Here is a 25,597-nt window from a genome sequence, read left to right as displayed (position 1 = left end):
TTGAACATAGCATTTTTTCTCTAGATCCGTAATCAAATCCTTATTCATGTAACAATCTACTACCAAATGACTAATATTAATTCTTGAAGTCACTATCAACTTCTGACCTAAAATTGTGTAGTCTTGAATCACAGATCTGCAAGACATATTAGAAATCATACCAGAATGCCTACTTTATAATATGAAAATTAAAGTGTAATTAGGCAAAGAACTTGGTCAAATGCCAAATAGCAAAGTAAGGTGGCCCCCTCCTTATTATCTTAAACTCTCTTTTCATTTTTCTTTTATGTCATTTTTTAAAACATTTTAATTCCCCCTCCACTGCTTTACATTATCATGGCCTAAAATAAGTGGGAATTTTATTAAGCTAAATGAAGTTACTAGAGGGATGAAAAGAATAGTAACACATTTATGAGTCATTAGGACTTTGGGAATGTATCATGAACATAGAAATGTTGGATGAAAAAGATTCAAGAAATCGTGAATTTTAACTTTGAGGCTTCATGTGTATAAATGCATCATTTAGGCCTAAACTGGTGAAAGAATAGAATTGCTATTTATGAAGAGTAGAAGAGCTATAAGAATGAGTAGCTTGGCATTTGCCATATTAATTTTGAATTGACTACTACCTTAAACTACATGTGAAGGAAAAAGCTGGAAGGTAGTAGACTGACAGGCTAATTTTGGTGTTTTTGAGATTTAGATAATGTTTAATTCCATAGGTTGAATATAAAACAGCTAGAAAATTATTATATGTAGAAATGAGAAGAAAGTTAAGGTCAGTGCACTAGGGCATTCTATTATTGAGAGATGGAGAAATGAGAAAGGACCAGCAAGAAAGGAACCAGAAATGTAGGAGATAAATCAGGAAGTGAGGTATCCTGGAATCCAAACAAGAAAATACACTAAGAGAGAAAATCAATTATGCTTTTTTTTTTTTTTTTTTTTTTTTTGAGATGGAGTCTCCCTGTGTCACCCAGGCTGGAGTGCAATGGTGTGATCGTGGCTCACTGCAACCTCTGTCTCCCAGGTTCAAGCGATTCTCCTGCCTCAGCCACCTGTGTAGCTGAGATTACAGGCATGTGCCATCACGCCCAGCTAATTTTTGTATTTTTAGTAGAGACAAGGTTTTACCATGTTGGTCAGGCTAGTCTCGAACTCCTGACATCGTGATCCACCCGCCTCAGCCTCCCAAAGTCCTGGGATTACAGGTGTGAGCCACCGTGCCTGGCTATCAATTATGCTTTCTATCAGTGTACCCTGTACAGATACCTGCTACTAGGAATCACATTTTTAAAAATTTCTTAGCACATTTTTCTCTTGTCCTTTATTCAGAAAAGGGGGTGGTAGCAGTATTAGCATCTCTCCAGCTTTAAGGCACCTTTAAGGCTGGCACGGTGGCTCATACCTGTAATCATAGCACTTTGGGAGGCTTAGCCAAGAAGATCACTTGAGCCAAGGAGTTTGAAACAGGACTGGTCAACATAGCAAGACTTGTCTCTGCAATTTTTTTTTTTTTTTTAATAGCCAATATGGTGGCATACATCTGTAGTCTCAGCTACCTGGGAGGCTGAGACAGGAGGATTGATTGAACCCAGGAGGTCAAGCCTGTAGTGAGCCATAATCATGCCACTGTACTTCAGTCTGGGTCACAGAGTGAGACACTACCAAAAAGCAAAACAAAACCCACATCAACAACAAAAAAAATTCAACATTCATGTAGGTTCAAATTAAAAAAATATCCTGTCACCTTATAAAGCATCAGGTTCTATTCTACTCCTTCCCTCACTGCCTATTTAACCAACCTCCCTCCCTCCCTCCCTCCCTCCCTCCCTTCCTTCCTTCCTTCCTTCCTTCCTTCCTTCCTTCCTTCCTTCCTTCCTTCTTCTATCAGTAAATTTAAGTAACAGTCTATGGAATTTCACTCATAGAATTTTGTGTCTACTAACGGTTAATAACATTATTTATGTAGAAAGGTAAATCTTCTTATTATTTAAATCACATTAATTTTGGAATCCTTATGCATTATCAAAATTCAATTAATTATACTGTTTGCTATTTCCACTTCACACCTAAGTGCATATTTGTTTTTTGTTTATTAATTACCTCTGATAATTGGCAGTCAGTAATATAAATGCCTATAACCACCCTTGTACTTACATAGCAATATATGACATAATTTCATATTTGTATCAATTTGTAGTTCTCTAGTGTTTAATTACGGCTTCACAATTCAAAGTATTGCCCTTTTGTGGATAGTGGTTATGAAGACTGAAACTGCCTTTTATAAAACTTGCAGTCTTTTACCTTAATAAATTTTAATTGATTATTCAGGTTTTTTGCAGGTGGAATAGTGTTCAGTTAGATCACAGCATAAACTTTTCTACTGTTGCACATTTAGTGACAGCTTTAAAGGGTTGAAATGTATTTAAATAATGAATCTTGTTGGTTAAATACTGTATTACTACAACATAGAGATTAATCATGAATGACACATTTTTAAAAGCAAACAATATATTTCTTAGCAATTGATTTTTTAATCGACAGATAAAATTGTACATATTTACTGTGTACGACACGACGTTTTCAAATATATATACACTGTGCAATGACTACATTTTAATACTAGTTTAGGTTCATTATACAATGCATTTCCAAAGCAATATGTGGGAAATTGTATGTTTTAAATTAGTAGAATCTCTTTTAGTATTTATTCTAGCTAATATTGAAGCAATCGAGAGCAGTTAAAATATATTTATTTTTGGTATTATGTAGAACTCTAGAAGGGTACTGTTGAAATGACGGGCGGATCACGAGGTCAGGAGATCGAGACCATCCTGGCTAACACGGTGAAACCCCGTCTCTACTGAAAAATAAAAAAATTAGCCGGGCGAGGTGGTGGGCGCCTGTAGTCCCAGCTACTCGGGAGGCTGAGGCAGGAGAATGGCGTGAACCCGGGAGGCGGAGCTTGCAGTGAGCTGAGATCCGGCCACTGCACTCCAGCCCGGGCGACAGAGCGAGACTCCGTCTCAAAAAAAAAAAAAAGAAAAGAAATATCAATCTAGAAAAATACGTTTTTAAAAATTAAGATTCACAATAAGTGAAATATCACAGAGAGTTGGTACTCTAAGATATGACTTTTATCCTATTTTCCAATCTTTAAAAACATGAATTATTTATTTAATTGAAATCCTACACTCTCTATTTAAGATCTAATTTTTAACTCCCCAAATCCAGGGTAACAGAAATGTTTTAAAAGTAAGCATTTAAGTAATAATTTGATCTTTGGAGCTATATTGATAAAATGTGTGTGCAATCATATGAAATTAATTTTTATATAATCATAATTACATATACTGAAATCATAAAAGATAATCTTTCATTCATCTTTTATCCCCTCACCTGAAGTTGTTACATGCTCTAAGTGTTAATTTGTAAATCTTCTACAATTTCTGCTATATTTTATAAAATGTGTAATCATGATTCAGAAATCATAAGCCACCCACTGTATTACTAAATTGACACAAAGCACAGTGCAAAATGCCTTAGAATGAGACTAATTGGAGGTTCAGCACTATTCACCAATGTACAGAACCCCTAGGGGAAAATCTGACTATTTCTGGTGTTTGATGCTACACTCAGAGCTAATGTCCAGTCAGGAGGCCACTGCAAAAACTTTCCCCCTATTGTTGTTATTGTTGATTAAACCAATTGAGAAAATTTTACTTAGTCCTTGCAATATCCATTTTTTAGCTTTTGTTATTAAAGCATGTTGGGAATGATTTATATCAAGAGTTTTCAAAATTTGTTCTATGGAAACTTGGAGTTATATAAAATTGTCTCACATGCTACCAAGGCCACATTGGGCTTTGAGTCAGGGATGGGGTGGTGGTGGCAAATATTTAGAAGATCCCATCACATCTCATCCATAATTTGTCTGGAAAGGTTTTGCTCATATGTTTTACATATTGCTATTAAGCTTAAATTTTATTGTGAAAAATTGGTGAATACGCTGCTTATTGTTTTTATATTTTGAATATAGTACTATTCATTTTCTCCTTTAAGATAGATATATACTAATCCCCAAAGTGGTATAAAAATGGACTTTGTATGCATTTCTTAATTTTTATTTTATGTAGAAATCTTTATATATCTATGAAAAGAAAGTATTTCAAAATTTTAATACATGTGCTCTAGATTTTTATAAATATGTATCTCCTTTTTCAGGATGTTATTTAATGTAGATCACTTTAGTACCACTGTAAAATAACAATTTTGTCTAATTATTTCCACTTATTCAGTAGATCACAACCAAACTTTGGTTGCAATAAATAAATCATAGTTTTGTTTACCATAAATTACATACATCTGTCAATTATATATTCTACATGTGTATGTGTTTGAAATAAAATACAGCTATTTCCATCTATTTCTGTACCTATTTCTTGACATGTACATGAGAGATGTGAATAATTAAGACATGTTCTCTAACTTTGAAATCAAAACACAGTAGAAATGATACCAGTAGTTAAAATCTCTAACAACTTTTATAATTTCAACTTTATATTGCATCATCATAAAATTAATTTATTTCTACTTTGACAAAGCATAAATACAAAAACTGTGACCCTATGACAATAATAAAATTATTGGTATAAAATAATAATGGTGTAGTATAAAACTTTGAAATCCAAAAGTGCTACATTGCTGGGTGTGGTGACTCACAGCTGTAAGTCCAGCACCTTTGGAGGCCAATGTGGGAGAATCATTTGAGTCCAGAAGTTTGAGAAAAGCCTGGGAAACATGACAAAACTCCACCTCTACAAAAAAATATAAAAATTACCTGAGTATGGTGGCACATGCCTGTAGTCCCAGCTACTTGGGAGGCCGAGGTGGGAGGATAGCTTGAGCCTGGGTGGTTGAGATTACAGTGAGCTGTGATTGTGCCGCTGTACTCCAATCTGGGCAACTGGGCAAGACCCTGTCTCAAAAAAATAATAAAAATAAAAATGCTAAGGAATCAAAAGTAACTTTAGATCTATATAATTGTCCTTGGTTGTCTTGAATATGTACACCATATCATAAAACATCATATATTTAAAGTGTCAGTTAAGGAGAATTTATACAGTGCTTCATTGTTAGGACTCTGGTGAAATGGCAGACTCTGCTCATAAAAAAAATGAAGGTGAAAGTGATTTTTTACTTCCTGAGTAAACAATATAACCTGAGGCATAGATATGCATTTTGAGAGTTATGTTTTAAATTAGACTTAAGTTTTCTACTTTCAAATTTATATTTAAGATTCTTGCAATCTTTTACTCACTTTTGAGAATTTGCAAGAATTTATTTTAAGCGTAAGCAATCTTAATATAATAATCTGTAAGAAAATGAATTGTTCCTATGTTTTGCACTAGAGTAATGACTTTGATTTTGATGTGGTATTGATCAATAACTCTTTTCTATAGGAAAATGGAAACATCATTCCCCAGAAACAGTTGAAGTTGACAGACCTAGAGGTTGACAAAAGGACACAACACTAGGGTGAGTAAAGTGGTATCCTCCATTATAATTTTTTCTTTCTCCTTTGAAGAATAACAGTATATTACATCTATATTTCACAGTAAGTTCAACAACTGTGTATGGAGTCAAATTTCCAGGCATCGCTAAATGTCTTTAAGCAGATATATGTTATGTTGGATTCACATAAGCCAGAAGGAGAGAAAACAGTTAATCAAATAGTAAATAAAAGTCTTTCCCTAGAGAAGTGAAATACCTGTTGTTTCTCTTTTAATACGTTTAAAACAAGCAAACCTTCTACCCAGTTTAGATTTATTATTCTTCATTGATTGTTTCATTCTCTTGGAGAACATTCTGGCAGTAAAGTAGTAGACACATTGCATCCATCATTGTGTGTCAAAGGGCCATCAGGTCGATGACTCTTTTTGAACTTTGTTGTTTCAGAAAACCATAGCTGATTATTATAGGTAGAAGTTTGACATTTTCAGGATGAAAATCAATTTTCTTTTATGTGTTTCTGAAGTGAGGCTTGTGCTTCAATTGCAGAAGAAATAGCTTTTATAACATTGGAGTAACAAAATAGATATTAAAATAAAATTTGGGTAACAATAGTTTCAATGAAAGTGAGGAGAATTGTATTTTAGTGGTATTATAATATTTTAAATCCATTTAAATCTGAAATAGAAATTTATGGAAAAAGGTACAGAAATAGAATAGTGTCTACCAAATCAAGGTAGTAATGAATAAAATTTATAAACAGAAAACTCAGAACTGGAACATGTTTAAGGAAATCAAATATTATTAAAGAAGAAATATATACCTAATTTGCAATTTATGATATACATATATGTTGTGTGTATATAAACACATGACTGCTTATCATACTTGCTTAATTTATCTCTTGCTCCTGGCTCCAGAAAAAATGAAAAAACTCTCTTTTGTCCACGAGTATATGAATAGCATTTATTATAAAGCTGTGGCAAAGTAGGCATTTAATAGTATTTGCTACTGAATATGTTAAAATACTAAAAATAAAAATACTTTTACCATTTTATACTTTTTAATGTATAAAATGCTGTTTTGTGGGGGGATTTGTGGAATCTTTTTTAATTAAAGATTTGAAATAACCTTCTCTTTTAGTAATAATAAATTATATTTTAAATAATATGCTCAAGTTTTAAAAGTGCTATAGGTCCTTCTCTGTGTACTTAAGACATTTTTGTCAGTACATTTAAAAGAATATGAGGTTGAGCCTTAGGCTTTATATATTTTTCAACCATAATTTTATTCTTCATATATGCATATTTAAATTCCTATGTAACAATATATCTCAGACATAATTTTTTCATGCAAAAAAATCACATGAAATTGTTTTAAAATTATTATTTCATTGTTTGATGAGTATACAAAATCATGAAAAGAATACTTGAAAAGAGAAAATTTTCATGTCCCCAAGATTCTTTCTATTTAGAGTTCAAGTGAGTTTATGATAAACATTCTTTCAGCCCATTCAAATAAAAATGTAGCACAAATAGCTTATTATTTAATAATTAATACCATTTAGGTTCATATGTTTTCATATGCACAAATAGATAGATGACAGATAGATAAATAGATAATTATAGACCAGTATCAAAATTTCCAATACAAATACTCTTATATGTGACAGTTGTCAATTATCTATCCTTCTGTATAATAAAGTCCTTGAAGGATTAGAGTAAGTATTCTACATGTGCACCTTTTCAGTCCACTTGCATGGTAAGAGTGTGTACGAATGATGACCAATAATGATGAGGCCATTTTAATTCAATTTCACCACAGGTGTAAAATGGTAGTCATGAAAAACATAAGACATCTTTAGTTTTTCCTTTTTGAGATTTTGTGGATTTCTATTTTTGTCCTGACATTAGTACAAATAAAATCTGTTTCTCTTCCTTGACAACTAAAATACTGTTGTTATGTAATAAATCAACAAGAGTACAAATTATGAAAATTATGAAAAACTTTGGTAATTTTGCAGAAATCTCCTCAATATGTATTTCAATTACTTAACCTTTCTAAGGTGTTACTTTTATTTACTTCAATTGTATTACTTAAATATTTTTCTTATAGCATTTTGTATATCTTATGTATCTGTTTCAAATTCTTATTAAAATTATATTACATAAATATACTTAACAGATAAATTATTCAAAACAACATTTTACATTGATAGGTATTATTAATGATGTTCTCAATTCTCTTAACAGGTCAAAGAAACAAAACATTGACCAAAAAATATTAAAAATAAATAAATAAATTTTATGTCAAACAGGGGAAACCCAGTTATACCACTGACTGACAAAATACGAGATAAAGTTCCTTTAGTATCTGTACTCAAGTACTCCAACTTTATTTGTCAGATTTTTTTCTCATGTAAAAGCTGAAGTTGTGTAATACCAAACAGAGACTGAGACTCAAACTTGGGTCTGACTCCGCAGCCATAGTAGACTCTACTGCAACATGCTGCCTCACTATTGACAACAGGAAGGCATCTGATCTGGGGTTATGTTACCGGAAAGGGGTCCCACTCCAGACCCCAAGAGAGGGTTCTTGAACCTTGTACAAGAAAGAATTTATTTATTAAGAAAGTAAAGGAATAAAGAATTGCTACTCCATAGATAGAGCAGTGGCATGGGCTGCTTAACTGAGTATACTTATAGTTATTTCTTGATCATGTGCTAAACAAGGGGTAGATGATTTATTCATGAGTGTTCCAAGAAAGGGGTGGGCAACTCCTGGAATTGAGGGTTCCTTTCTGCTGTTTTAGACCATGGCAAATGTTGCCATGGCATTCGTAAACTGTTATGGCTCTGGTGGGAGTATCTTTTAGCATGCTAATACATTATAATTAGCAGATAATGAGTACTGAGGATGACCAGAGGTCACTTTCATCACCATCTTGGTTAGGGCAGGTTTTGGCAGCTTCATTACCATAATCTGTTGTATCAGCAGGGTTTTTGTGACCTGTACTTTGAGCTAACATCCTATCTCATCCTGTGACTAAGAATGTCTAATCTCCTGGGTATGCAGCCCAGTAGGTCTTAGCCTTATTTTTCCCAGTCCCTCTTCATAATGAAGTGTCTTTGGTTCGAAAGCCTCTGGTAAAATCAGTAAGTTTTCATGATGTATAAATCTGAGGCTGTGGGTCTTTATATATTGAATATAACTTTGTGAGATAGTCCTAAGTAGTCTCTTTGGAGTATACATGCATCAACAGAGTTATAATTCCTTATGGACCTATCTAACCACCCAATGGGTTCATCTTGCCCAGATGTAGCTGATTTACCAAGATAGGGGAATTGCAATAGAGTTTAACACATGCAGAGCTGGCTAAATGGGAGACTAAAATTTTATTACTACTCAGATCAGCCTCCCACAAAATGTGGAAGCTAGGGTTTTTCAAGGACAGTTTGGCAGGCAGAGGGTTAGGAAAATTGCTGATTGGTTGATAGGGTGTGGAAAATGGTCTTCCTGGACTGAGTGTGCTTCTGAGTTGGAGCCACAGAGTAGTCCCTGGCCTAGGTGGAGTCGTCAGGTTGTCAGAAATGCAAAAGTCTGTAAAGACACCTTAAAAAGCCAAACTTAGGTTCTAAAATAGTGATGTTAATTACAAAAATAGATAAGTTGCAGATCTTGTAACCTCTAGAATAATGACTGGTAATTGTTTAAGCCTAAGTTGTGTAATACTAAGCAGGGGAACTGAGACTCAAACCTGAGTCTGACTTCACAGCCATAGGAGGTTCTACCGCATCATGCTGCCTCTCCATTGACAAGGGAAGGACATGTGGTCTGAGGTTATATTACCAGAAAGGGGTCTCAATCAAGACAGTTGTCTTAGCAATATTCAGGCCCCTCTCAGCCTCCTAACCTGGTGGACTTTCATTAGTTTTACAAAGGCAGTTTAGTTTCTGGGAAGGGCTATTATCATGTAAAAGATAAACTAAATTTCTCCCAAAGTTAGCTTGGCTCATGCCCAGGAATGACTAAGGGCAATTTAGAGGTTAAAGGCAAGATGGAGTTGGTTAGGTCAGATCTCTTTCACTGTCATAATTTTTTCCATCACCCTTTTTGCAAAGGCGGTTTCACTACTGTTCAGTTAAATGAATTTGATCACTAAATAATTTGTGTTCACTTCTAAAACTTCTGAAAAAAAATACATTTTGATTTAGTACCTTTTTACATCAACACTATGTTTATTCAAGTTAAAGAAACATAGTTATTTTAGAAGGGATATAAATGAGACCAACCATAGTTTCTAAGGGAAAACATTGAGGTTAAAGAAAGCAGTAATTTAAGAACTATAAGAAAATACGGAAAGTTCTACATCTAACAGAATTTATAATTGTGTGATCTATCCACATTAATGTATCTAAAGTCTGGTGTTCCTGACTCCATTTAAATTAGATTAAATAATTTAAGTCCAACATCATAGATTCTCCCTCAAGTACATTTGCTGCTGTTTTGATGTTAATTATCCACATCACTCAGATAATTACCACCTAACTTGGTTATAGCACAAGGTATGCTGTAACTTTTTATCTCAAGGAAGCTTACAGTATTTCTTTTATCATAGGCCAGAGCAGTTTTCTAAGTGGCTTAATTGTGTCCCAGAAAATTACTAGAATAATACGCACATTCACAGGGTTAAATATTAACAGATGAGGCAATCACTTGAAGGGAAAACTGCAATTCATTTTGACAATTTGTTTTCTTGCATTTTTTTAAAGCAGCATTTGCCAAATGCGATCCTCAGATAACTCAGATAAAAAGGTGCAGTAAAAATTTTTCTATGGTGAGAATAATTTTGACAGCTCAGGAAAATGATATGAAAATTTGTAATAGTAATCAAAGGGTTAGAGAAGTTTTGCCATCAAGAAAAGTGCTAAAAATTTGTTTTTCTAACATTGTTTTATAACCTGCCTAATAACAGTTTGCAAAGTTTTTCTATAAAAGGCCAGAGGGCAAATAGTTTGGGCTTTGTAGGCTGTGTGGGTCTCCCTGGCATCTACTCAACTCTTCCTTTATAATGCAAAAGCAGACTTAGATATTACAGAAACAAATATGTGGCTGGGTTCCAATACAACTTTATCAAATCAGCCCACTGGGCTGGATTTGACCTGTGTGCTGGAATTTTCCAACCCCGCCAATATTATGCAGAGTGGTTTTAAAAAATATCTGATTTGGAAATTTCTGTTTTAGATTTTATACATAAATATCAAACTCTCTAAAACTGTATCCATAAGATAGCCCTTCCTCTTTGCTTACTCTCATTCTTGAGAAATTTGTAGGAGTAGAGGAGGGCATGAAGAAGGGAATCACTTTTTGCAGAGAATAAACTCTTTCAGCCTTGGTACCCATAGATGTCCCACCACTATCGCCTTTGTGCTATATACTGTATGACTAAGGAAAATGAATCACATACTCTTCCTGAACTCAAAGAGCTAGCTCTATGGTCTACTGGGAGTGATAATTGATAATTTTGCAAATGACAAGGAATGTGACTACTGCACATAATAATATGATAAAATGTGTGATATTAATGTCACATGAGCAGTAACAATTTCCTCCTTTTAATCAAGGAGATTAAAAGGAAGAAGGTAATTTTGGTTACAAGTACCAGGCAAGGCTTTAAATGAGAGAGAATGCATGCAAGGCTTTAAATAAGAGATATTGCTGTAGATAAGCTTGTAAAGAGTATTCCTAGATGTCAACAGGCAGTACTGCAGAGGAGAAAATTATGAGAAACTATTGCTGCTAGATGGAAGAGCATAAATAAGGAAAAGGAGGTGGCAATGGTAGCAAATAGTCACTTAGCAAGAGCATATAGTGTTAGTTAGAAAAGTCAGTCTGCATCAACAAGATGCTTATAAGGTACAATATACTTGATCCAACAGAAATGCAAAGGTGCTGAAGAATGTTAGCATGATAGGGACCCCTTTTATTCTTTGATTGAGGGGTGCCCATTTGCCCTAAGGTAAGAATAGTGCATACTTAAAATGCCTGATGATGCTGTTAATGTTGTCTGTTCTAAGTAGTGACATAGCACATATGTTAAGTAGTTTTGAGAGTTTTGGGGACCAAAAAGAAACATTATTTGGATATTTCAGATGTGAATGAATATAAACAACAGTAAAACCTACAACACTTCCTTTCCCTCTGCCTCTACCTCCCACCAAGACAAATCCAGAGGATGGCAGTTGCTAGTACATTTTCAGTAGTGCAAACACGTCAGGGCTGCCTCCCAGATTGCTTTCAACTTTCCTTTTGGTGGAGAGATTACTGCTCGCTCTCTAGTCATTGTGCTCGAATTTAAAGGAAGAAAAAAGTAAAATCTACACCAAAGTTTTCCTCTTTATTGTCAGAAAGCCAAACTTTCTCAGAAGCACAAATTTTTACATTGATATTTTATGACCCAGAACTGGATCACAGGGCCACTTCTCGCTGCAAGCAAAACAGAGAAAACAATTATTTGGCTTTCTTCTCTTTCATGTGGGAATTGAAAGGGTAGAAGTAGATTTGGAGTAGCTTTAAAGATGCCTAAAAGTGTCCAGATAAATGTTTAAGTATTTTATGAGAAAGTTCAGAAGCTCATAAGACAGTTTTAGGCAAACTACACCATATATTTATTTTTCAGCTTAATAAATATAAGCTGATAATTTTATTGAGAGAGAAAAAAACTATCTTTTGCAAAAGGGTAAACAAAGATATAATATGTATGTAATATATATCTCCATATATATCTTTATATATACATATACATATATCTTTATATATCTTTAAGATATACATAATATATATCTATAAGTAATATAGATATATTTTATATTTTAATATATACATCTTTATAAAGATATATAATGATGTATCTTTATATATCTCTTTAAGATATATATATCTATACCTTTACTCGTTTACAAAATACTGTTTTTCTTTTCTCTCTCAATAAATTTATCAGGTTATATTTATTTTTTCACATCTTAGTCTAATAAATCAAGTTGTGAGTGCGTGTGTGCGTCTGTGTGTGTGTGTATGTGTGTATAAAACATAGGTCTTTATATAGTGTATGTATAGATGGATATAGATATATATCTTTATAATATGTAATAATATAATATGTGTGTGTGTATATATATATAGTAATCGTACTTCCTAAAGGAAATTTGAAGAGATATATATAACTATATACAGATAGATAAACTGGATTTATTAGTCTAGGATGCAACAAAATATTCAATAGCTTTTCAATTTGAAACTATAATAGCTGCTTTTTAGATTTAATTTTATTTGTGAGTGGTGCATTATAATGTGAAAGAGTTGTAAAACTTTTAAGGACTTGTAGTCAGAAGATCAAAAATATAATCCCAAGTCCACCATTCACTAGCTATTTGTCTGTACTAAAGTCATTTAGCCACTAAGGACATCAGCCTCCCTTTCATCATGTTTAAAATGAGGATAATAATAACTGCCCTTCACACTGTGTAGGTTTCTTGCAAGACCCAAATGAGGTGGTAGTTTTAAAATTGCTTCATCAACAGCAAAACACTCTAGCACTTCTCTCTCTATCTTGATCTCTGTTTTTTTTTCTCTCTCTCTCTTTTCTCCCTCCCTCTCTCCCTCTCTTTCTGACACACACACCCCACACACATTTCCACATAAAGCTCCCTGCTCAATCCCTTGAGATTATAAATGCCATCACAGAAATATATCAAGTGCCTCTGACAGCTTCTGGCTTCTGGGCTTCTGTTACTCAGTTTGTTTTTATCTTTTTTCTTTTTCTTTTTCTTTTTCCTTTTTTTTTTTTTACTTAGAACAAATTGAATCATGCTATTACATACCACTTCTTCAATGATTTCATCTATTTGTCACTTCAAAAGCTTTTATTTTTGACCCTAGACCCTCTGAAAGCCTGTCAGATATAATCAGCTGTTATTCAGTTTGTCTGAACATTGAGGTTCATACCACAACTAGAGAAACTGGTAGTAGAGGCACTTCTGTCTTGGAATATAATCAATGGCTAAAATAAGTTTTGGGTCATTAAAAATGAAGATTTCTCCTCACAAGGTAACAGAAGAGTTGGAAATCTTTGTGGAATGCCAGTGATATTCTTCCCTATCACCCCCACCTACCACTTTACTTCTGTCTCACATCTGTTTATATCTGACACATTAATAGAATCCCAAAGCATGAGTATCCACATACCAGATCAGAAATCCAAACCCAGCACTCATTACCACTAGCCGCATATAACATTTTCATAATTATTAAGTTGCCACTCTAGAGGAGAGGAAATGTAATTTGTATACATACAAATGTGTGTGTGTGTGTGTATAAAACAGGCATTTCTTCACTTCTAGAGTGGTAACTTAATAATTATAAAATATATATATGTATATATACATACACACATATTTGTATGATTTTGAATCTAATTTCTTTTGGAGCTATAGAGCATACTAAATTTGCCAATAATTTGCACAATATTTATGTATTTATGGTAATATGTTTTTAATGATTATATATATACACACACATATATATACATATATATACACACACACATATATATACATATATATATAAAAAATGACTGCCTTCACATATGTGTTAAGATACTTTATTGTAAATGTAATAAAAACATAACTAAAATTGTCACACAGAATGCTGCATATTCATTAGCTTCTGAATCTGAAGGTCTAGAATTCCTCTCAGCCTGGCTTCAGGCAAGGACTGATCCAAGAGTTTAGCGATATTACTATCTGTCAGCTTTTACTTCATTGATCATGGCTTCATTTTAAGACAGTCTTCCCTCATAATCTCAGTCTAGCCTATTCCACTTTCAAATTTATATGCATAACACTTTCAACAGTCACCAACCCCTCTCTGTTTAGCCCACTATTGTAATATACCCATTTCTGAACCAATAGATGATTGTGTGTACTGCTTATTGACTTAGCCTAGGTTATAAACTCCCCCTCTGGAATAAGGTCGTTATCATCTTACCCATAATCACAGCGATCTCTAGATATTGCAACTACTGAAATCAGAAAGATGCAGAGTGGGAATAAGTAAAGCCTATTCTACTTCAAATTATAAGAGAGTCAATTTTACATGTGCACGTAGGTATATTTATTGTCTGGATTCTAAGTCCTGATGCAAAGAATAAAGACAGATTCTCCCATGAGCGAATTAAATAAATTTGTTCTCATGAACTGTAGGTTAAGACACATAAAACTGCCACATGGAGGTGCCAGTTGGTCAAAAATCAGCAACTTCATACTGTTCAACCTAAAAGAAGACCACCTTAGGGAAAACTGGCCACGGTTGCTTTACCTATACCAAAGACCTATACCAAAGACCTCAACCATCAGTACATGTAATATCCTCCATTGTTTCCCTAGCCTATTTAATGTATCTGTGTGGCAATGATCTCATTGGTTTTCCTAAAATTATATATTTTCTTAACTTTTCCAAAAGTTTTAGCAAGATAGAAACCTCCTAAAGTTAAACATTCCTTGAATGCTTCATTGGTATATTTTAGCCTCGAGCCTCACATGAAGGATCATTAGCCGTACATATATTTTGCAGATACAAATTATTTGTCCGTGCAATGGATTGGAGTGTAGGTCCTCTGTAGGTATGAAATAGACCCCTTTATTTGTTGGAAAACATTGTTCTCTTCGTGGGTTGCCTGTGATCGTGTGTTGTTGCTATGCATGTGCAGGTCGTCTTTGAACTCCTCTAGGATGATTCAGCCACGGCTCTGGCTTTGTTGACTGCTGAATCATGTAAATGGAGCCTTAGTGACAAATATCTCTATTGAAGTGCCTTGTTGGAAATCATTAACAGCTGATCTTTACAGCAAAATATATATTAAAAGCTGGTTTTCCAAAACATTATTTAAGGATCATTGCGTCTTTATTTTGTGTAGACATACTGTGTGCACTGAACTGTCAGCTCACCCCTTAGGGACTTGATGAGTACTTCTGGCATCCTTGGGATAGTTTCATGTAGACAAATTCTTTAAGGAAAAAGCCCCAATAATTATGTTTCTGTTTCTATCAAAGGGAAATTGTTAAAAATATTTATTATGAAAACAAGTTTTAAAGACCTTGTCAAGAAATACTTATCTTTGCCTCTAAATGAGGCCTGAAGCTTGAAGTAGTTACTTTTTCTGACCTATGATATTTTTTTATTAATTATATATAACTGATTATTATTATTATTATTATTATTATTGTTATTGCATTGGTTGCCAGAAAGCTCAGAGCCAAATCTGTGATCACTGTCTTAGAACTGTGCAAGAACCTGAAACTTTAGTGTTCATTAAATTTCACCCATTCTTCTCTTCAATTTTCTAAATTTTTATCAAAATAACACTTTTCAAAATAACTAAAAGGAGATTAAACAGAGAACACATAAATAATAAAATTATATCTGAAACAGAAAAAAAGTAAACAGAGAGAAAAACATGCAATTATAATCCACCGAAGTAACTGCACCAGAGTAACTGCTGCTAACATTTAGACATACATTCTGTAATGTCTCACTTACTTATCATTTTATCATTTATCATGTTGGACCATTTCATTGTTTGCCTCCTAAAATGCTTTTTGGAATAATGTGGTATCTATACTATTATACCTAACTACATCTATAGGTTGGCATACCATATCTTCTTTCTGTACTTCCAGGAGCAATCTTGTCCCCTTGGGATGGTTGTAAGAACTGAAAATAGTTGGTTTATAGCAGGAGACTGTTAATGTCACAATAAGCTCAGTTAAACTCTTAAGTATTTCAAGGGTGTGAATTACTTCATCTTGCAATCTGAGAACCACACCTTCAATGAAACTAGTCATTAGAGGAGGAAAAGCAACTATCACTGATACTCACACTAATTTATTTACATTAATGTAAAGAGAATTGATTAGAGGGAGAAAGAAAATAGTAGTGATATTCTAGCAGTTCTTAAATGTGCTTACTTGATTTATATGTTTATATAGGATGACAATTATCTCTATTTGTCCTTTTGTGACTCCATCCAATTATCCACTATGTGTATTCCTCAGAGTCTATAGCACTATATGAGGGAATCCCTGAATGCTGCCTGCTTCTTAATATGGCATGAAACATAGTATTCTTGACCCTCTTTGTAACTGCTGCACCCCTAACTAACTGATAACTTTAAAGCTAGTTGCTTTACTGTTAACCAAGTACTAAGCATGGTAAGCTTCTGTAATAAATTTTATAGGTAATTAAGTATATTTTTGTAGTGTGAGTCTATTTATATTTGTTGTTTCTAATTATCTATAGAGTACTATAGTCTCCTAGTATATTTTATTCTTGATTTGCCTCAGAGTTCTCTATTCATATACATAAATACACATGTTATCCGTAATACAAACGAACAGACTTTTACAAATTCATTTCTTAGGTTTATTTCTTTTGACTAATATTACACTTGTTTTCATTATATATTTCATTATAATATGAAATATATAAGATGTTAACATCGTAAAAGATGAATTCATATTTTCTTTTTACACACTTAAGTAGTGTAAAAATTGATTTCACTTCAACACTTTATCTCCTAGTGGTCTCTAAATTCTCTGAATAGATGTACAAATAATGTACTTCAATGTTCTGTCAGAAATTAGGTTGCATAATAGGAAAATTATATAGGAACGACCCATTTAATGAACTTGTACATGTTAATTTATCACCCTGTGTATGCAAATTTAGGTATAGATTTAGTGATTTTCAGAACTCGAGTGTTTTTAATGAGAAAGCCAATTAGTACATGTTTAAATGTGTTTCCATCCTTATAAGGATTTGACAACTCTGGCTCACAATCCTTTGCTGACTTGTTTCAGCAAAACTTGTCTTTTCTTTGATGTAGTTTTTATTGCCTAAGGCAACATTTAGGTTCTAAAGTGGCAAGGTCAGAGCTCAAACCTAGACGTTCATGTTCTTGAACCTCAAGCACCAATGCTGGTGATACCCATATTCTGTTCACTATATGAAACTGGTTTTGTGGAAGATAAATGAAAAAGCAGTATTTAATGTCCTTAAGCCTATTAAGGTAGTGAACAAGTAAAAGGGAGTTTAGCACAAGGCCACCAGTGGCTATTAGTACTGAGGTGCCTTTGACAGACCCTCCACTGAAGGTCTTGGCTTTAACAATTATGAGCTGTGTGACCTCTAGCTTCTGCTATACTCTCCATTTTATCTGCCGTCCTTTTATCTTTTCATTGTTATAAATTTTACGCCCACTACAAAGGTGACAAATTGCATTCTGCTTCACCCAATAATGATTACAAAATTTCAGCCATTATGGCAGAACCACTTGGGAGAGGCAGCCTGTCCTCTAGCCTGATGCAGCCCATGTCAAGGTGAGCAACTTGGTGAAGGGAAGAGCCGACTGGATTTCACCTCCCACTTGGGTCATCTTGGGGGCCATTGTGGGCAGGACATAACCTGGGCAGCTCAAGAATGGCTCTTTGTTTAGATCTTCAATCCTACTCTGTTTATCCAGGCTAGTTTTGTTTTCACTGATAAAGGCATTTCACTTATGGAAGCCATAGGTGTGGGTAATTAGATAAAGCAGATCAGTTAAATGATGCAACTTGAAGATAATGATACCTTTCCAAGTAAAGTATTAACATAAAGATAATTTATCTTGGATTTAACCATATTTTGTATCTTTAAAAAATTACTTGTATTTTAATCATTAGGTATGCTTTTCTAAACGCAAAGTTACCTATACCTACATTCAAATAAAAAAAAAAAAAACATGATGGTGAGAAGGAGAGTGTATATCTTTAACCTTAACCAAGTTGTGTAATTTATATAATTATTGTGTGTGTATGTGTCCATACACATAAACATAATCACAACAGTGCTATGCTTTTTTATTTTATGATATGGTCATTAAGTTAAAATATTACAATTATTTTTCTATTCAATTGCTAACTGCAGTCTTAGGGCAAATGTAAATTTCTCTTTAAATATCAAATTAAGATATCTAACTCTTCCTGTTTTCTTGAACCTGTCTTCTCTATCACAGTTCAAGTTTTCATCATCTCTCGTTAGAAACATGACCAATAGTCCCCTGAAGATCTGTCTAGCTTTCAGTTCATCCTACACATAAGACCTGTGTCATCTAGCAGGAAAGACTGACTTATGTCTTAATCTTATTCATTTTAAACCTTGGCTCTAACATTTATCAGCTGTATGACCTCTAGCTTCTGCTATATTCTCCAATTTATCTGCCATAATTTTCCCTTTTCATTGTTATACATTATATACCCATTAAAATGAATTGAGTAATTATAGGTCTATAGTCACTTACTCACATTTTCAAAATGAGAAAAACAAATCCTAAGCACAGATTTTTTATTTATTTTTATTTTTTTTGGTAATTTGCCACATGGCAAAACCTATATGGACCTATTATGTGACTCATTTAGACTGTATTTACCCACATTAGGTAAATATTCATGTTTCACTGTAGAAATATTATGTTTGATTATGAGATATAGTTTCAGATTATATCTGAATGAGATGTTATATTCAGTATATGAAATATATTGCTTTTTAAAAATATCTGAATTTTGGCACCCATCTGTAATCAAGAATTTCAGAAAAGCGATCAATATTTGTAACTGTAAGAAAACCTAATATGGCCAAGACTGTGTGCTTGTCTTACCAGAATGACTCTTTTACCATCCCACCCCCATCTACCCTCATCTCTTTCATCCACATAACAAAGTCTCCTATAGCACTCACAATTCAACTGAGTCATTACTTCTTCCCTGATTTACCTCTTATCTTTGTTAATATAAAAATATATCCTGGCTTTATCCTTTTCACCTGGTATTCTTCTCATCTATTTATATGTGTCATCTCTACTAAATCCTAAAATCTTTGAGAATTGGAACCATGGCTTTTCTTTCTTTATATCATCAGTTCTTAACATTATCTTAATATTAAACAGAAACATAATAAAAGTCAGTTATATTTTATTTAAAAATACAACATTCTAGAAACATTAGTCTGCAAAAATCTGTTTGATCTTACCACATTGTCATGTGATAGAGTAGGCTCTGTGATTCACTATTAAATTTTTACCTTTGGTTATTCCAGAATGAATTTAAGACAGTGAAGTATCATCTTGTTAAAGGTCTGAAGGTATTTTACCTGTCTATTAAATTGCTACATAAATCACAAAACTGGAAAAGAGTTAACTAATGATTATCTACATTCTTGTGTATTTTTAGATCACTAGTATTTATTAGTCAAGATAATGATCTGGCTAGTGAGAGGCTAAATTTTTAATACTTTCATATATAAAGTCACTTAATAGAATACTTATTTCTCCAATTTCTTATCATTTGAGGATGCTTATGTGCTCAAAGTTTTTGAAGAAAAAAGTAGTCAATTCCATTTCTCTGTCACTTGAAAAAAGTTATACTATTACCAAGTACTTAAATGTAAATTTTCAATAGACTCAAAATACATCTTTTCTGGATTTGAGAAATGATAGAAATTACTCTCTGCCAGATAAGACAATTGAGAGGGGAACATATCTGGCAAATTTGTTTCCTCTTTTTAATTTTTGCTCTTAAAGAATATGTAGGCCGGGCGCGGTGGCTCAAGCCTGTAATCCCAGCACTTTGGGAGGCCGAGACGGGCGGATCACGAGGTCAGGAGATCGAGACCATCCTGGCTAACACAGTGAAACCCCGTCTCTACTAAAAAATACAAAAAAAATAGCCGGGCGAGGTGGCGGGCGCCTGTAGTCCCAGCTATAGGGAGGCTGAGGCAGGAGAATGGCGTAAACCTGGGAGGCGGAGCTTGCAGTGAGCTGAGATCCCGCCACTGCACTCCAGCCTGGGCGACAGTGCGAGAGACTCCCTCTCAAAAAAAAAAAAAAAAAAAAAAAAAAAAGAATATGTAGTAGGATCTATGAAAGGCACAATGGAATCTATATCATTGTTGAATAGGCAAATACTTGGCTTTACTCCAAAGTACTATCCTACTATTAACTGTGATATTCAATTTATCTACTTCAGAAGGATGAAGAGATAAATTGGCTGCAAATGTGAAACTGGAATTCCAAAGTGTCTCAGTTACTATTCAGCCATGCGTTGCATTTGGTTTTCTTATTTTAATATTCAACAGCTTCAAAATGTAACTGAGAGCTCTTGGCTTTCCATTCCTGCTGTGTAAAGCATTAACAATATTACATTCGCTGCCTGTATTTTCTTTCTTAGCAACTACTAGTAAAACTTGAATTCCAATGATGATTAACATTTTTAAAGACATTTTAATTGTAATTTCTACATTTCTACCATCACAGAGTACTGCATTTAAGATAAATATCATGACATTTTCATTTTTATGCCTTATACTAGCTTCTCAATGTTACATGGTTACATAAGTTGCTGGTAAACAGATTGTATAATTTTTAGCCTCCAGTTGTGAAATCATATCAAATTTACAGTTTTAGTATGTGAAAATAATTGAATCATTTACCTGTGGAATATATTTTTGTATAAATACACTGTAACTCTAAAATACACTATATTTTTTTGGGGGGGGAGAACCCCTATTTCTCTATTTTGGACTTTAAATAACCAAGTTTTCAATTATTCTTTATTTTGACTTTGCTGGTGCCAAAAAGTAAACAACCAAAAAATTTGAAGGCTAATAGTATCACAGAGCTTTCAGAAATTTTGTTTTTGTAGGCCATTTATCTTGCGTATAGCTTTTCAGTAACTGAAATTGTTTTCTCATTAAAACATGTTTTGTTTGTCCTAAACCCCCTTGGATTGGCAGTTGTCAAACTGAATTGGCAGATTTTCAGGTTGGCCGATTGGCTGTTGACTCTCCAGAGTATCCATTCAGTGCCTCTCCCCTCTCCCTCTCCCTCTCCCTCTCCCTCTCCCTCCCTCCCCCTCTCCCCCTCCCCCTCTCTCCCTCTCTCCTTCTCTCCGTCTCTCCCTCTCTCCCTCTCTCCCTCTCTCTTTGCTCCCTCTTGCTCTCACTCTCTGTCTCTGTCTCCCTGCCCCACCAAGTTGGACTAGCTTTTCTAACATGTGTTTGGGTGAGAGGGCTCCAAATGTCATGTGAAGGTCGTCAGTGTTTAATAATTGTAATCTAATATGTACATACCATTCTCTTGACCATAATTTAAGATTGAGAACATTAAGAACATGATGTATTTCCGGATGGTCACCATCAATTGGTCTGAATTTCTGAGGCTTTTGAAGATAGAATAGAACCTAAAAGTAGATTAAAAAAAGGTTGATGTCTTCTTAGAGGTTAACACCAAAGAAGCATATCTGAGAAAGGAAGAGAAAAGATACCTCTCCTTGGTGAAAACCTGAAAACTACTCAAGAAATGGATATCAGATGTTAAACTTCTATGGGAATCTTCAGTATATGAAGCCATAAATTTATTTGACTGTCCAAACTGGTTTTAATCATTTATTTCTGTCACTGTCAACATGGATTTCTAACTGTTACAGACGGAAATAAGTTTTCCCCCATGTAATAGCAAGTCATCCTTTTTGTGAAATATTCATAAAATGATTTTACTTTATAGTTGTATTCTGCCTTCTAATTTTCAAATTGATATTATATGTATAAGTATACATCTTTTAAAGGTTATACCTTTTTGGTAATACCATATTAACAACATTTCAAAGCTTTCATTGAATAAAGAAAATGTGTGTTTTATGTAAAAATTATGAAATAAGTGCTAGAATATTTTTAAATACTTGAATATTTATTAACATTTATTTTCAATTAATTTAGAAACATTTATTGAAAGACTGCTCCATTTCGAATACTTTGCAAATAATCATTTTTTTTGTCATTTAAATTATTATAAACTAGATGGACATATTGAAATGTGTTTAAACATTATTGCCTATTTTTTAACCACCACATTTTTTATTTGTATCTATCATTTCTAGTCTATGAGATTTAATGTCAAAAGTTAAATATCCTGGCATTTTCATGTAAGATAATAAAGATTATGTTGATGTGAATATAACAGAAAAGTTCCCCTAAGTTTTATTCCTCTTAAGTGTCTAAGATGTAATCAGTATTTGTCTTAAAATTCTGTCATTAACTTTACTTGAGTTTCAAATTCAAGAAATCTTGCTGAAAACTCATTATATATAATATATATAATTTTGTTGAAATAGACTGCTGTATAAAATTCTCATGTTTTATATATAAGATTTGACTCTTGAAGAGTTGCTTAAGGTAAAAAGAGTGAAATCTTACAAGACATTATCAGTGCTGTGTCCTTCAAACAATTAAATGACATAGATTTTCCAATAAAATGAGGAAACACATTTTTCATAGTGAAACTTTATATGCTACCAAACTTAAGTGCTATAATTTACATTTAATTGTAGATCTGAAAGGTTAAATTTTAATACCAATCTTAACCAGCTACGATGAAATCATGGGGTGGATCTTGCAAAGAAGGTCAACCATTCCCTGGGTTGTAAACTGAAATAGTCCCTATTAATTTAAATGAGTTAATATGATGATATATTTCTCTTGGGTAATGGACAAATCCCATAGTTCTTAGTCCACAATGTCAGAAAAATATTAAGAATTTGTCATTGTGCTTTAATCTTTACTTGATTTATATATCTCACTTTTATGGTTACTTTGTGACTTACTATCTTCTGGGCCAGTTCATAAATGTTCTTATTACATTTTGATGAAATCTCAATCTGTTCATAAATATTAATAACTCAACTCAAACAGAAGTGTTTTGCCACTCATTTCCTAACATGTAGTAAGAAATTTTGTTTGAGAGAATGTTAAGGTACAAGAAACAGGAGATATTAAGTAGCATTTTCAGTACTATTTGATAGTGGAAGTAGAAACACCCATCATTATCTGTAAGATACAGAATTTTTTTCTGTTAAAATATTTTCTTTAGCTTTAAGCATATTTATAGGACATGATTAAATGGTGCAAAAGACAATACAGGTAGAGTTGGGGAAGAAAGGGTATTTTTCCCCTTTTGGGAAACTATATTTTAGAAAGCAGTAATTACTACTGAGTTACAAGGGAGAAGAAAATGAAATATGAAAATCTAATCCTCCAAGTTGAAGAGTATCCAGTGGAGTGAGGGTTTAAACAGAAAGATAGACAGGAAGAGGAGAAAAAGGAGGAAGAGGAGAAGGAGGAAGAACATACGAAGAAAGTGGAAAGATGGGGAGAAAAGGAGACTTAGACAAAGGAGTCAAAGAAGGAGGAGAGAAAGAAAAGAAGGATATATGAACTTATTTGAGCCTATCTACCCTAAAGTCTAGAAACTGAACATTTTTACAGGACTTTATATTTTCTAGTGACGTGCAAAATATTTTCATTCCCCCCCAAAAATTAACAGAATTTTAAAATTAGGTGCTTTTTAAAATTATGGAAAATAAGATATAACAATGTACATTTGATAAATTATATGTTAAGTTACTATTATCTATTTTTCTGTACTATACATTAGTACACTACATATATGTGCATTTTTTTCTACAATAGCTATGAAGATTCTTAATTTTACTTCTTTTCATTTTTTTTTGTCAATTTTATAAGATATGGGATTATCCTCAACTGATAGCAAATCTAGAAAGGACAATTGACCACTGGTGATTTTAAAATTGTAGACACACAAGTCATATAATATATTCTATTTATATTGTTAAATATATCTTCCTCTGTTAGTCATTATATTTTCATCTAAATTTAAAATGATAATTTATTTTCTAATAGCAATTGCTAATAAATAAATTGGTCAATTGGTAATTGCTCTTGTTTAAAACAATTTAAAATAAATAAATTTTAAAGTAATAAAATAGACTATTTTTAAAATAGATTATTTCTTTGTTTTTGATTCTAGGTCTTCCCCCTACCCCGCCACATATACATACAAAGAGTGACTTCAAGTTCCTTTTAACATTCAGCTCACATAATTTTGTAATCATAAGAAGTCAGTAAAAGTACCTATGCACACTTGGTCTTTTGACATAATTGCTTATTTGTAGTTTTTTAGTCAATAATAAATTGCTTAGAATGTTTACACATCTCACAAACACATTGTAAATTTTGTCAAAATGTCTTTATTTTAATAATAGCATGATACTTTCACTTAATATAAAACATATAGAAGTTATAGTAAACTTTTAATTGCACTATGTAATCTTTTGGTGCTTATAAAACTTGCAAGCTGTTTCATGTATAACTTAATACAACACTTGTTTTATTAATATCTTGTTACAAATTATGTGTTATAGAATACTATAGCAGAAACCTGAGTATAGGGTCTAAATCGGGAAACTTTTTTTTTTTTTTTTTTCTAAGTAACAAGACACCTAAGCATAGGCTGCCATTGAGAATCCAGATTTCATCTTCCTTTTGCCTCTACCATTGTTAATGTGTAGCTTTCTTCCTCAGGCTCACAAGATGGTTTTATATTACAGAGTATCACATATGAATCATGGATAAGAAGAAAGGAGAAAACAAAAGGGCAAAATCTTACTGCCAGCTGAGCCCATATCTTCTGGTAAAAAACAGTAGTTTTCACAGGGACCTTTTGCTTAGAACTCGTTGCCCAATTATGAGTCGTTTGACTAAACAAGTTGCAAGTAAGTCCAGGTTGTAGGGCTGTTAACCACGAGGACTGCTGCCGTGAACAAAACCAGGGTTATGTTAATAAGTTCAAAACGTATAGTGGTGAGTAGTGCTTATCACAGAGAGCCAAAAAAAGAAACAGACTTTTCCATAAAACCTACTGTATCAGCTGATTATACAGAAAAAAGCTGAGTTCAAAAATTTATTTGGTTTGCTAAGTGAAATTGAAAAGATATTCCTGTTTATGGTTGTATGGTTTATAGCTACTCTATTTCTACTTTACCTTTGGTCAGTATATTTGTTTACATCTGTCCATTTTGCTGTCTGGTGATAGGGTGACTTACAGTCAAGAGTTTGTAAGAACAAGTACTTAACTGGATTA

The 25,597-nt window shown here is 33.2% G+C and overlaps 1 long non-coding RNA gene across 1 annotated transcript in view; it reads left to right on the top strand.

The window, feature by feature from the left end:
• The window catches only part of LOC103887612, a 592,558-nt gene that overhangs the window by 453,556 nt on the left and 113,405 nt on the right, over positions 1 to 25,597 (top strand). The window contains exon 3 of the long non-coding RNA XR_001906487.3: positions 5,466 to 5,541. This is a non-coding gene — a long non-coding RNA (uncharacterized LOC103887612). The remainder of the gene's footprint in view (positions 1 to 5,465; positions 5,542 to 25,597) is intronic.

This window comes from Papio anubis, chromosome 11, assembly GCF_008728515.1.
Source record: "Papio anubis isolate 15944 chromosome 11, Panubis1.0, whole genome shotgun sequence".
NCBI classification, from domain to species: Eukaryota; Metazoa; Chordata; class Mammalia; order Primates; family Cercopithecidae; genus Papio; species Papio anubis.
The sequence above is the reverse complement of the archived record's forward strand: the minus strand, read 5'-3'. Positions and strand labels throughout refer to the sequence as shown.